Source organism: Micromys minutus (assembly GCF_963924665.1).
Source record: "Micromys minutus genome assembly, chromosome: 22".
In the NCBI taxonomy this organism is placed as follows: domain Eukaryota; kingdom Metazoa; phylum Chordata; class Mammalia; order Rodentia; family Muridae; genus Micromys; species Micromys minutus.
Window position 1 is genome coordinate 43,186,055 of NC_137957.1, and position 12,325 is coordinate 43,198,379.

The following is a 12,325-nucleotide window of genomic DNA, read 5'->3' on the forward strand; positions in this document are numbered from 1 at the left end:
ATGCTAGAGTAATCCAGTTCCTGCTCAGACGAGTATTATGAAGGACGTTAGGACATCATGTATAGGAGATACTAATGCATAGAACTTCTCCCGTCCCTCTCACATTTTCTCTGCCTCCTTATCCATGGTGGGAATTAACTGAGCCAGGATGGCTGTGGGTTAATATTTATGCCCATTTAGGGCTGAACACTCAAGTCCTATTGTCTAGTTTATTTCTCTCCACGGATTGCTGTTCTGTTCACTTCCTCTCTGATCAAACTTGAGAGCCTCCCCTCTATCTGTGGGTATGACCACAAATACTGAGAAGGTAATTTGACATGATCATTTCATAAAATTATAGCAAGTGCTATCCTAGGGTCCATGACTTCCCAAGTTGAGAGTTTGATTAAGATTCTAGCACCATGCTTAAAATTACCCCCATGGAGCAGTTCTCAAATTTATTCACAAACCAGCTAGTTGCCCCATGGTAGCCATCCCTCTAGTGTACTAAGAAACACATTTTGCTAGACAGGTCAATATTGCAGCATCAGGACCCAGTACTAAGTGAGACTACTGATACCTTTTCTCCCCATTGGTTTAAATCACACCTTACAGCATTCGGATAGCAATGGAAAGGAGGTTTCTTGATTGGTAGAGATTTATTCCTCTATGTCATGAGACAAAGTTGTAATATCTTTAACAATAGTATTTTTATCATGTGGTTATGGTATGTACCTAAGGGTAGTACAATGACCTGTCTTGGTTTGAAGATCTGTGGGGATTCCTTAACCATTAACACAAAGGGAAGTATTCCAGGCCTTGTATTGTGTTTTTCATTTAATAACCCACATCTTCTGAAAGTAGAATTTCCCACTCTTGAAGGGTGACTTCATTCAAACTATCCTTTCAAAGTTGTATTTTGAAATTAGCTTACTAATTAGTGGGTTTCTACAAGGTATTTTCATAGATTCTTGGTTTTGATTAATGTCCCCATTTCTTTCTCCTTTCCCCATTCCAGCTTAACTAACCCTTTAGTCCTCAGTATCCCCTCTCTTCTTTCATCTCATACGCCCTATGTTTTTCTTAAAAGTTGGCTTGTGAGAGAGCAAGTTTCCATGTGGGTTTTCCTACCTCCTCCCTTTTTTAGTCTTGTCCACTGACCCTTGGTTTCCCTATAATCCCTTTCCTGTTTAAGACTTTCTGCCTCCAGAATTTCATCTCACTACTTTAATTTATAATATAACCATCCGTTCTCTTAGCACGTTCCCAAAGGGCCCTTTCTAGTTTCCTGGTTTCTACTTTGTTCCAAGTTAAACACACCAAACAAAGGATCTGAATGGGATTTTAATTTAAAGGGAAAATGATATGTGTGTGTGTGTGTGTGTGTGTGTGTGTGTGTGTTTATAATGCTTTTATAGATACAAGTTCTCATGAAGCTTTTGTTTTTCTGCTGAAAAGCACGAATGTCCACAGAATACAGATCTCCCACAAGAAAGTTTCAAAACTTATATGGGTTTGAGTAAAATATATTAAGTTTACCCTCAAACTTGAATGTTAATTTTACTTGCTCCAGAATCTCGGATTGACAGATTTTTTTTTTCTTGGCATCTGAAAGGTGTGTTCTAGTTTGCACAGTTTCAATGAAAAGTTTTTAATGTGTCCCTGTGCTTATCTTGGGTATTTTTTTTCTTCTCTGGATATTTTAAAGAGTTCCTTCAGTTCAGATTTCCCTTATATTACAAGTTACTCTTAGACCTCTATAATGTGTGTTCTCACTACATGTGAGAGATTAGCTTTAAATAGTTGAACATAGTTCCAACAGCTGTTTTAAAGCTCTCCTTCTGCTGACTCTGTTGCTCCCATTCTTCGGGAATCTGCATTTATTAACCTCTTTGCATTTCTTTCTCTTGGATGTGCTCACTTAGTACTTTTGTATAAGGGGCTGTCACTAACTGGCTTGCCATTTAGAATGCACCTATTGTCTCAATTTGTTCTGATTAAGTAGTTAATTTACTCATATACTCATATCATATTTTTCATTGCCCTTTAAATTGATTTTCTGTTTAAAGGGATTTTTAAATTACATCCATTTGTTTACATGTGTGCTTATGCACACTTGCTGCAGAGGGCACAGAGAGACGAAGCAATGACTTGAATGTTGTTCTACCGGAATCTAGCAGAGCTGGTTCAAGAATGGAGTTCATCATATAATGAAAGGTCATCTCCTAACTTAGGCTATCTCTAACAGCGTGAGTTTTCGGGGAGGGGGTGCTAACTAAATATTTGGTGTGTTTGTCATAGTTCCTTCCTTTGATGACTTTTGAGCTCTAACTTTCCTCTCTCTAGTTACCTGTAAACAGACCATCTAAGTTTTCTGTTTCATGATAAAAAACTCAAGGCCGAGCAATTTGTGAACAAAAGGGCTTTATTCAGTTTACAACTCGGGAGCCTGAAAGTCTAAAACGCGTGGTACCAGCTCCAGTACCAGCTGGTTACGTTATATCAAAGCAGGTGACATCATGCGTAGCTTATAAGAAAAGGAGAGAGAGCAAGTCAAGACAGAGAATGGCCAGGCTTACTTACTTTTCCAAGATTTATTTTTATTCTTTTTAGTGTGTGTGTGTGTGTTATTTTTATTGTGTGTGTGCACTCTCGCATGTACGTGTGTGTCTGTGTGTGTGTGTGTGTTTGTGTGTGTGTGTGTGCAGGGCTGAAGTGTTAGCTTTTCTGGTAAGTTATAAGCAGTTGAAAGCTTCCTGATGTAGGTGCTGGCAACTGAACTCAGAACATCTGCAAGAGAAGTGCTCTTAGCCAGGGAACCTTCTCTCCAGCCCTGCCAGGTTTATTCTCAACAGTAATTTGTCATGACAACTAACACAGTGTCCCACACAAACACCCTTCATTCCATATAATTTCCAACTGAGGCATAAAATAATGTCCTAATTAAACATACTTTTAATCTTGTAACTTTTACATGTTTTATTTTATCTAGACAAAGAGCATAGGCTAGGACCTTCAAAAATGTTTGGAAGTCTAGTTGTAAGTAGGAAAAAATATTTTTGACCTATCTTTAGGATTGCTGTGAGGATCAAGCTGGGTTATAACATATACATTTAAAGTCTCTAGAAAACAAAAATGATGATAATGATGGTGATGGTGGGGGTGACTATGGATATAATCATCTCATTTCTAATGTGTTGGAGGATGTTCTAAAGGCTCTTACACTAAGCACCATGCTTTGCTGTTCTAAAGATACAAAGATGTATGTATTTTCTCTTTTTAGTAAGAGTTGTATTTTAATCTAGAACCAATATTAAATTTTTATCCAACGTCTTTACCTTATTAATGAAGCAAAGTAAACATTTAAAATTTAAGAACAGATTGTGTTTATGTTTTCTTTTCCTCTACATTTTTGGTCTCCATTATGTATGTGTGTATGTGTTCATATAGAATCGGGTGCACAAGAACATGTCCACATCTGTGTAGAGGCCAAAAGCTATCTTGCCAGAAATAACTTTTTGTGTGTGAGATAGGGTATCTCATTGGCCTGGAACTCACTAGATTTACTGACTAGCAGTTCCCAGGGATCCACCTGTCTCTGTATTCCCTGCACTGGGTTACGATCACTATACCCACATCCTCTCAGGCCTCTGGCTTGTCCCAGAGATGCCTCCCCCACACCAATTTCTCCTCGTCCCCCCAGTTCCCTAACCCCAACCCACTCTTCCCACACATGATCTCCACCCTCACTTCTGTCCTCACCCCTCTCCCACCTAGTTCCCTCTCTCTTTCTACTTCTGATGCCTTATTTTATTTTCACTCTGAGTGAGATTCAAGCATCCTCCCTTGAGTTCTCCTTCTTTGGGTCTGTGGATTGTAGCATGATTATCATGCACTTTATGGCCAATGCCTACTTATAAATGAGTACATATCACTTGTGTGTGTTTCTGGGGTTGGGTTACCTCACTCAGAATGATACTTTTTAGTTCCTTCCTTTTGTCTGCAAACTTCATGATGCCCTTGTTTTTAATAGCCAAGACTCCTAGCAGCAGGGGATATGAAACCCGAAGTAGTCACCTCCTCTAGCCAGGCAGGGCTCCCAGTGGAGGGAGGGAGGACACCAACCCACCCACAAAACCTTTGATCCAAAATTTGCCCTTCCTACAAGATGTGCAGGGATACAGACAGAGCTGAGATCGAGGGAATGGCCAACCAATGATGGGCTCAACTTGAAACCCACCCCATGGGAGAGAGCCAACCTATTAATGATTCTTTACCATGCTTGCAGACAATGCTTCCATAACGGTCATCCGAGAGGCTTCACCCAGCAGCTGATGGGAACAGATGCAGAGACCCACAGCCAAACATGAGGCAGAGCTCAGGGGATCTGGTGTAAGAGTTGGGGGAAAGATTGTCAACTAAGGAGTCAACTGACCTGGGCCCATGGGGTGGGGGCTCACAGAGACTAAACCACTAACCAAAGAACATGCATAGACTGGACCTAAGCCCCTTTTCTGATGTAGTAGATGTGCAGCTTGGTTTTCATGTGGTTCTCCCAACAACTGGAAAAGGTATTGTCTCTGACTCAGACTCTGTTGCCTGCTTTTGGGTCCCTTTCTTCTAGCTGGGCTGCCTTATCTGGCCTCACTGGGAGAGGATGCAAAAGGCCCTGGTGAGACTTGATTTGCCAGGGTGGGTTGGTACTCAGGGTGAAGGGGAAATGGAAGAATGGGGGTGGCAGGGTGGGATTGGGAGGAGAAAAAAATGGGCTCCAATTAGTATGTAAAGTGAATAAATTAATTAATTAATATAAAGAGAAAGAAATGAAAAAAAAAGAGAAACCCAAAAGATCACCATTCTTGACATTCTCATGCTCTCATGGTAAGGACTTACCAACTGAATTACCTCCCAAACCTCTGCTTATAGTATTTTTAATTATTAATTTCTCCTTGCTATGCACTAAACTCAATGCTTATGTTGTTTCCTGTGAACCTGATATTTTTGATGGATTTGGTTTTCCTTCTATTTGTTCTTTCTTTCTTTCTTTCTTTCTTTCTTTCTTTCTTTCTTTCTTTCTTTCTTTCTTTCTTCCTCCCTCCCTTTCTCCCTCCCTCCCTCCCTTCCTCTCTCCTTTCTTTCTTTCTTTCTTTCTTTCTTTCTTTCTTTCTTTCTTTCTTTCTTTCTTTCTTTCTTTCTTTCTTTCTTTCTTTCTTTTTAAATCCAGCCAGTTGATGTTTGATCTCTCACTTCTCTTTCTCCAGCCCTTTGTGTCCTTGGGCACCACATATTTACAACCACACCGCTAGAGATGATTTTCATGTGAGCAGTAGCCGTATTCTCCTGAGAAGCGTTCATTTACTCCTTGTTTTTCTGCTTGTTTCCTGGTTTTCCTGAAAGTAACCCTGTGTAGGTTCTTGGCTGGTTTATTTGGGGGTTATTATATACTTTGTGAATGAGGTAGATGCTTTCAGTTGCTCCATCAAGGGGAGCCATAGAACAGTGCTGCAGGCAAACATCATATCTCCTGAGTTCACAGCTAAACCCTTCATGGCCCTGGGCTTAGTGTATGTGAACCATCTGAACCTGTTTCTCCAGGGTTCAGTTGTTGAGCTGTTCATAATTTAAGGTCCATTTCCTTTACACTGCTTCAATGATATATTGCTTCTTGACATGAATAATGTTTCCTTGTTCAGCACTGCCTCCTTTATGTTCTTTGGGGTCAAAGAGAGGTTACAGAAGTTTCTCCCAGAGGTTCAAGGAAAACCTGTTCCTATCCCCCAATAAGGCTTGTGGCTTTGCCCCTTGTGTTACACCATTTATCTTGGAGAACTGCACTGTTTGATCTTTGTGATCCTTGATCATCGGTCACATATGTCTTGGTAGGTGTCCCACTGCAACCTTTGACCTTCTCTGCAGGCAATTCTTCCTCAAATTTTGTAGGTCAAGGTTACAGGAGTCTCCTCGTTTTATCAAAGGTTGTTTTCTTCCTTTTTAGCTTTCACTGATGTTTTGAATCTGTTTCTTAGCAGAAACCATTAAGAGACTACTTTGGTCAGGCATGTTCTAATCAAGCATCATGGGTATCTGTTTTGGGAAGCCATTACTTTATGAGGATTAATTGATCTCAGTGCTATACTTAGATATTTAAAGCATTCTGAAATTTTTACAAATGTTACAAATCTCATCATTCACATTAATATGCACGGAGAGCTCTGCCTGTCTGTCACTCTAACACGACTTTTGCCTCTAAGGTTACGATTTTAATCACTGTGTGATAAATAATTCTATCGTCTTTTGAAAGTTTTCTATTTCTGTCCATAAGTGTTTTTGTTTCTTTTGATAGCTTTTCAATTTTGTGTGAATCATTTGAGCTTTTTCTTCAAAGTATAGGGTATATTTATTCCACAGTGATTTGAAGGTTTTGTTTTTCGGTGTAATTTTCACTATTAATTTCATATTTGATATCAATATATCATATAATGCACTTTGATCTCATTCAACCCTCACTCATTCTTATTCCCCTTCCATTCCTATTGCCCCATCTAAACTCATCCCTTTCCTTCTTTCATGATTAAAAAGTATTATTATTCTAGATTAACTTCAGAATCATGCGTTGACTTTCCAAAAATAAACCCTCAAGCCCATTGGGATTGCAGAGAGTTTATTTATTTATTTTGGGGCAGGGGAGCTGACATCTTGACAGTATTAAATCTTCTTTGTTGGTAACATGATATAGTTGTCCGTTTAAAAGCATTTTTCTTTTATGTTCTTTAATAACAACATTGTGGTCTTCTTCAAAATTCTGCCCCTCCCCAGTGGCTTTGACTCTTAGGAAATGTTTACTGTCCATGCTGGTAGTAATGGGGCTTCTTTTCTAATTCATTATTGCTGAAATGTGGTGAAATATTGAGTTTTATTTTGTAACGACTACTTTTGATTTGAAGGTATAATGTCTCCCATACACGGCGTGCATGTGAAGATGGGCTTTGAAGTGAAGCCTGGCTGGAGAAACTGATCCCTGGGGACAAAGCTTGCAGTGTCTTAGCCCAGCACCACTTCCTGCTCACTCTCTGCTTCCTGTCTGTGGCTGCACTATGACCAGCTGCCTTACATTTCTGCCACACTTCTCCCACTGAGATGAATTGTGTCCCCTTGCACTGTGATCCAAATTTAATTCTTCCTCCCTTACCTTACTCCTTGTTAGATATTTGATCACAGGCATGGGGCATGTCGCTAACACTACTTTATTAAACTTCCCATTGATTGTTCCTAGTTGTTGTCCTATGGTTCTTTTGAGTTTTATACATCATCATCAATACTATCTACATATATGTTCTCCATCCCTTTTCTTAATATTCATATTTAATGCTAACTTTCTCAGTGAACCCAACAGGCACATTTGATCACAGTAAGAATGCTTCTTCTACTTTATTGTTAGTGTATAGACCACGTGTAGGTGAAACTATTAAAAATATCTTTAGTGGGTCTACAGTGTGATGACCTAGAAGACAAGTGGATAGATGAACATTGACTAGATGAAGCAATGGTGACCTGTGTCAAATATCAATAATTAGTCAAGGAAGAAAGGAATGTGGCTAACCATGAGATGTATCAAGCATTAAGGCCACAATGACTTTGACATGGGTTGTTCTAGTGGAGCAATGAGATCAATACCTATAGAATTTTAGTAGTTATGTGAAATAACAATATGTAGATGAAAATATTAAAAATTGAAAATAAAAGTGAGGACAGAAATTTTAAATGAACTTTGAAAATGTTAAGTGCTATACTTTACTCAAACTTGAGAAAGTACTTCGATGACATTGCATTCTTAGGTCCAAGACTTAAGACTAAATATATATTTTTCTTAGAGAGAAAGGATAAAGCCTAGAGCTGTGATGGTTATATTACCTCAGAAGCATTTCTGCTATTTAAGTAGCAAAATGAATCTTTTTTTTCCCTCCAAGACTCTGATGGTCTATCTGGTCAACCTGGTAGGATGGAGATACATCAATGAGATAAGTAAAGCAAACTTTGGGTTATGCTCTATGGATCCTTTTAGCGAGGATTCACAGCATGGGGGCATTTTTTCTAATTTTGGGTGACACTAATCCACAGCCTTGCGATCTAGGGTTGGGAGAAAGCCTACAAGCACAACATTCTCTAACTCTGTTTTCTGGCTGCTTTCATGTGAGGTGCTTGTCACAAAGAAATGACACCTCTGACACCAGAAGCTAAAACAACTAGCTGAGTTGGTTTTTGGCAGAAATTATATCATGGTAATGAAAAGTGACTATGAGCTGTTGGCAACTTTGTGGTAATTGTAGCAGCTAGAAAAACAATTTAGTAGCTATTTGAAGATCACTTCTAGAAACTTCATGCAATATAGTAAGAAAATCTGAAACAAAGAATGCTAAAAATAGTAAGATTGTTATACCTACATTTAAAACAATAGTATTTTATTTGATTCTTGTATTTTAGAATTGTATTCAGTGATGTTGGTATTTGATTTTTAGCTGGATGCTGATTCTACTCATTTCTTTTTCAGATATTATTCCCACATTTTCAGCCCCACTTACCCTGTCTCTTTCTTCGATGAGTAGGTTTTCTGATTTCTGACACTTGGAGTTTTCACCCCTGCCCAGTTTAGTAATGGCTTATTTCATAGCCGATTCAGTGGTAGCATTTTCTTGTCTGCTGGGTAGTTCCACTTGTTCATGTGCACCCTTCTTTCTAAATTTGGCTTGCTTTTTATCTCCTCATCATTTTCCTTAAAATCTAGCTCTGGGATTACTTTCCTCATGAATCAGATTTATCTTCTTCGAAGTGGTGCCTACTTCTGCATCTCCTTTCTCTCCGCGGTTCCTTAAGTAGTCCCCTTAAAAGTCCTTTTCCCCATAAAACGTGGCTTCATTTTATGCTATTCCTTGAGGACCTTCATCTTTATGCCGTTAATATGCCACGAAAGCCCAAGTGAAGCAGGGTGAATGCCATCCACATGCCAAGCTTCTAACTGCATAAAAGAAGCAATGAAGAAAAAACCCTAGCTGTGGAACATTTGTCATAGTAAATCAAAGACTGTCAATCCTAATCAAGTGAGAGGGAAGACAGAAAGAAGCATAACAAAAAGGTCATTCGGGAATATATGTTAGAAGCCAGTGAGAAAAATGTTTACTAATTAAAGAGCATGTGCACTGAATTGTGAAGAAAAACTAGTAAATTATATTAGGCAAATTACAGTTTTGTAGACAGGATACCAACAGTCAGAAGCTCTCGGCTACTTTAAAATAATAGTCCTCTTTGACCATCCGGCAAAGTCTGTGAAACTTTTCTTAGAATAGCTATTTAATTGGATAAAATAAAATATATTGGAATTACAAAAGAAAACTGTTTATCTTATAATTATTAAAATATTTATGTTGTAGCCCAGACATATATGTACTTTTTAATTAACATACTACCTTACAGTATGATTTATTTAAAATACAGCCAGTTAAACTTTAATGTAATTTAATTTAATTATTTATTTTATTTATATGAGTACACTGTAGCTGTCTTTAGATACTCCAGAAGTGGGCATCTGATCCCGTTACAGATGGTTGTGAGCCACCATGTGGTTGCTGGGAATTGAACTTAGAACCTCTTGAAGATCAGTCAGTGCTCTTAACCTCTGAGCCATCTCTTCAGCCCTTTAATCCTATTTTTAAGGACAGTATTGGTGTGAAGGCTGTTGTTTCTTAGCTTGAATGAAAATATTGACTGTCACTGTTATTTTGATTAACCATTGATGATAGGTAGCTAATACTAGAAAACATTGTGTTCTGTGGTTCCCAGTGTGGAAATTTGTCACTTTTGATATGAAAACATGAGAGGATGTAGTGTCTGAATGACTTAATGAAATTTGGGGGTTTTATTAGTTTCTTATGTGTGTTGCATGCTGAGCATTGACATGCAAGAATGCAATAGTTATAGGCAAATTTAGCAACATGTTAGCTACTACCATACTTCTGAAGCAAAGACTTCCCATCTTTGTGCCAATGTACCTTGTGCAAACTACCTAGAAAAGGAAAAGTTCGTTTCGTTTTATGACTTCAGAGTCTCTGGTCTGTGGTCTTTGTCTACTTTGCTCCTGGGCACATCATGAAACAGCTTATCATTTCAGTGGGAGAATGTGTCATGGGCTATTCACCTCGTACTGAATAGGAAGGAGAGAGAGAAAAGCTACCTTCTTTTTCCTCTTTCCCTCTAGCCCAGGGGCTCTCAACCTTCCTAATGGTATGACCCTTAAATACAGTTCCACATGTTGTGATGACTCCCAACCATAAAAGTGTTTTGTTGTGACTTTATAACTGTAATTCTACTACTGTCATAAATCATAATGTAAGTATCTGGTATATAGTATATTGAATATGTGACCTCAAAGGGGCCATGATCCACAGGTTGAGAACTGCTGTTCTAGCCTGTGGGATGGGGCTGCCCATGGTACAGGCAAATCTCCTCATAATGTATCATTGCTGAACATGCCCTCGCAGACGCTCCCAGAGGCCCGCTTTACTAATCTAGGTACTTCCTAATCCAATGAAATTGATGGTCAGAATTAAGCAGCAACTATACCATGATATAAAAACAAATCTGTTATTTCTCTTGGTGATAGTCTGTGGTTGCATGAATAGGGATGACACCCCGTAGGCTCATGTGTTTGAATGCTCAGTCACCTGAGCATTATTTGTAAGGATTAGAAGAATTGGGAGGTGTGGCTTCATTTGAAGTAGACATGGCCTTGTTGAACAGAGCAAGTTACTAGGGTTGGACTTTCAAAAGCCCTATCCAGGCTCAGTCTCTCCCCCCCCTCCCTCCCCCCCCTCTGTCTTGGTCTGCAGACCTGTGTGTAGCACTCAGCCACTGCTCCACCACCATGCAGCCATGATCCCTACCATGGCTATAATGGGCTAAGCCTCTGAAACTGTAAACAACCCTCTGGTTAAATGATTTCTTTCATAAGAGTTGCCCTGGTTATGGTGTCTCTTCACAGCAACAGAACGGTGACTAAGACACAGTCATAGGTGTTACTAACTCTGCTCTGCCTTACTGTCTAGATTTATAATTGAAGGAAATGTCAAGCTGGAGTTCTGTGGACAGAAGTTTATTTTCCGTTTCTCCTGGTCACACATGTCTTAGTTTCTATCCAGGATCCCAGGTTACACTTATTTGCTGTAGAATCTTTATTCTCAGCTCACTTATGACCTCCACCACATTAGTCATGGAGTGTTAGACAATAACACTGGAGCCAGTCTCAATCCCTGTTCTGACATAGTGCCTTAGTTTAATTGGTCCTAAACCTCAAAGAAGGTGTTTTGGCAAAGCTGTTACATTCTAAATGGTGAAATCCAAGAAGAGTGAACTAGGCCAGAAGCCATAGAACCTGGTTGTTTTCAGATCAGAAAAATGACTTGCAGTTGGAACAAACTGGCTCTGCTTTTTCTCAGGACTTGAGAAAAGTTACTCATTTTCATTTCTCTGGTGAACATTTCTGTTATCCATCTGAACTAGAGGCCGAGGGTGTAATGATAGGTTCGGATATACTGAGTCCATGAGAGTTAGCCTTCAACATATATGCTGAGGCTTTGACTCTAATCAAAGGGATTAGCTTGGCTTTGTTCATTTGCTTTTTCTTTACGTGTTAATGATGATAATGTGTGGAGAAAGCATCCATTTTTATTACTGTAAGTTTAGATCCAATCGGATCTTGCAATCTGGTATAAACTGTATTTTAGTTTTCTAAACATCTTTGTTTAAAATGTGTGGATTTGAGCTACATAGAGCATTAAACACCTCCATGGAAAGTACATTTAAGACGTTAAATCTAACTCATCTTTGAAGATTATAAAGTGGAACTGAGTATACAGTTCCTTGTTCTCTTTTGTGTAGAATTCTGTGAGGTTTTGAAGAGTGATGAAAATTTTCATGTGAGATTCCCAGCTCAGAATAAGGAATAAAGACATAAGTTTTGAGTTAGAAAGTGCTGAAGTTCTGTTTGTTCTTACAGTCAGTATAAAAGGCATGTAGAAAATGTCTATTTTTAACATAAATCTGTGAAAAATGACCACAGAGAATTTAAGATCTCAAGTGAAAGGGTGTTATATTAAGATATTAGCTTGAAAAAAATAAGCTTAGACTCTTTAATTGATTGTATTCCTCATAAGATGTAACTTGTTCCAATGGGTGTGCAGAGACAAGAGATACATTTGAGTTCACATCTTTTCTTTCCTTCTTTCTTTCCTTCCTTCCTTCCTTCCTTCCTTCCTTCCTTCTTTCTTTCTTTCTTTCTTTTTTTCTTTCTTTCTTT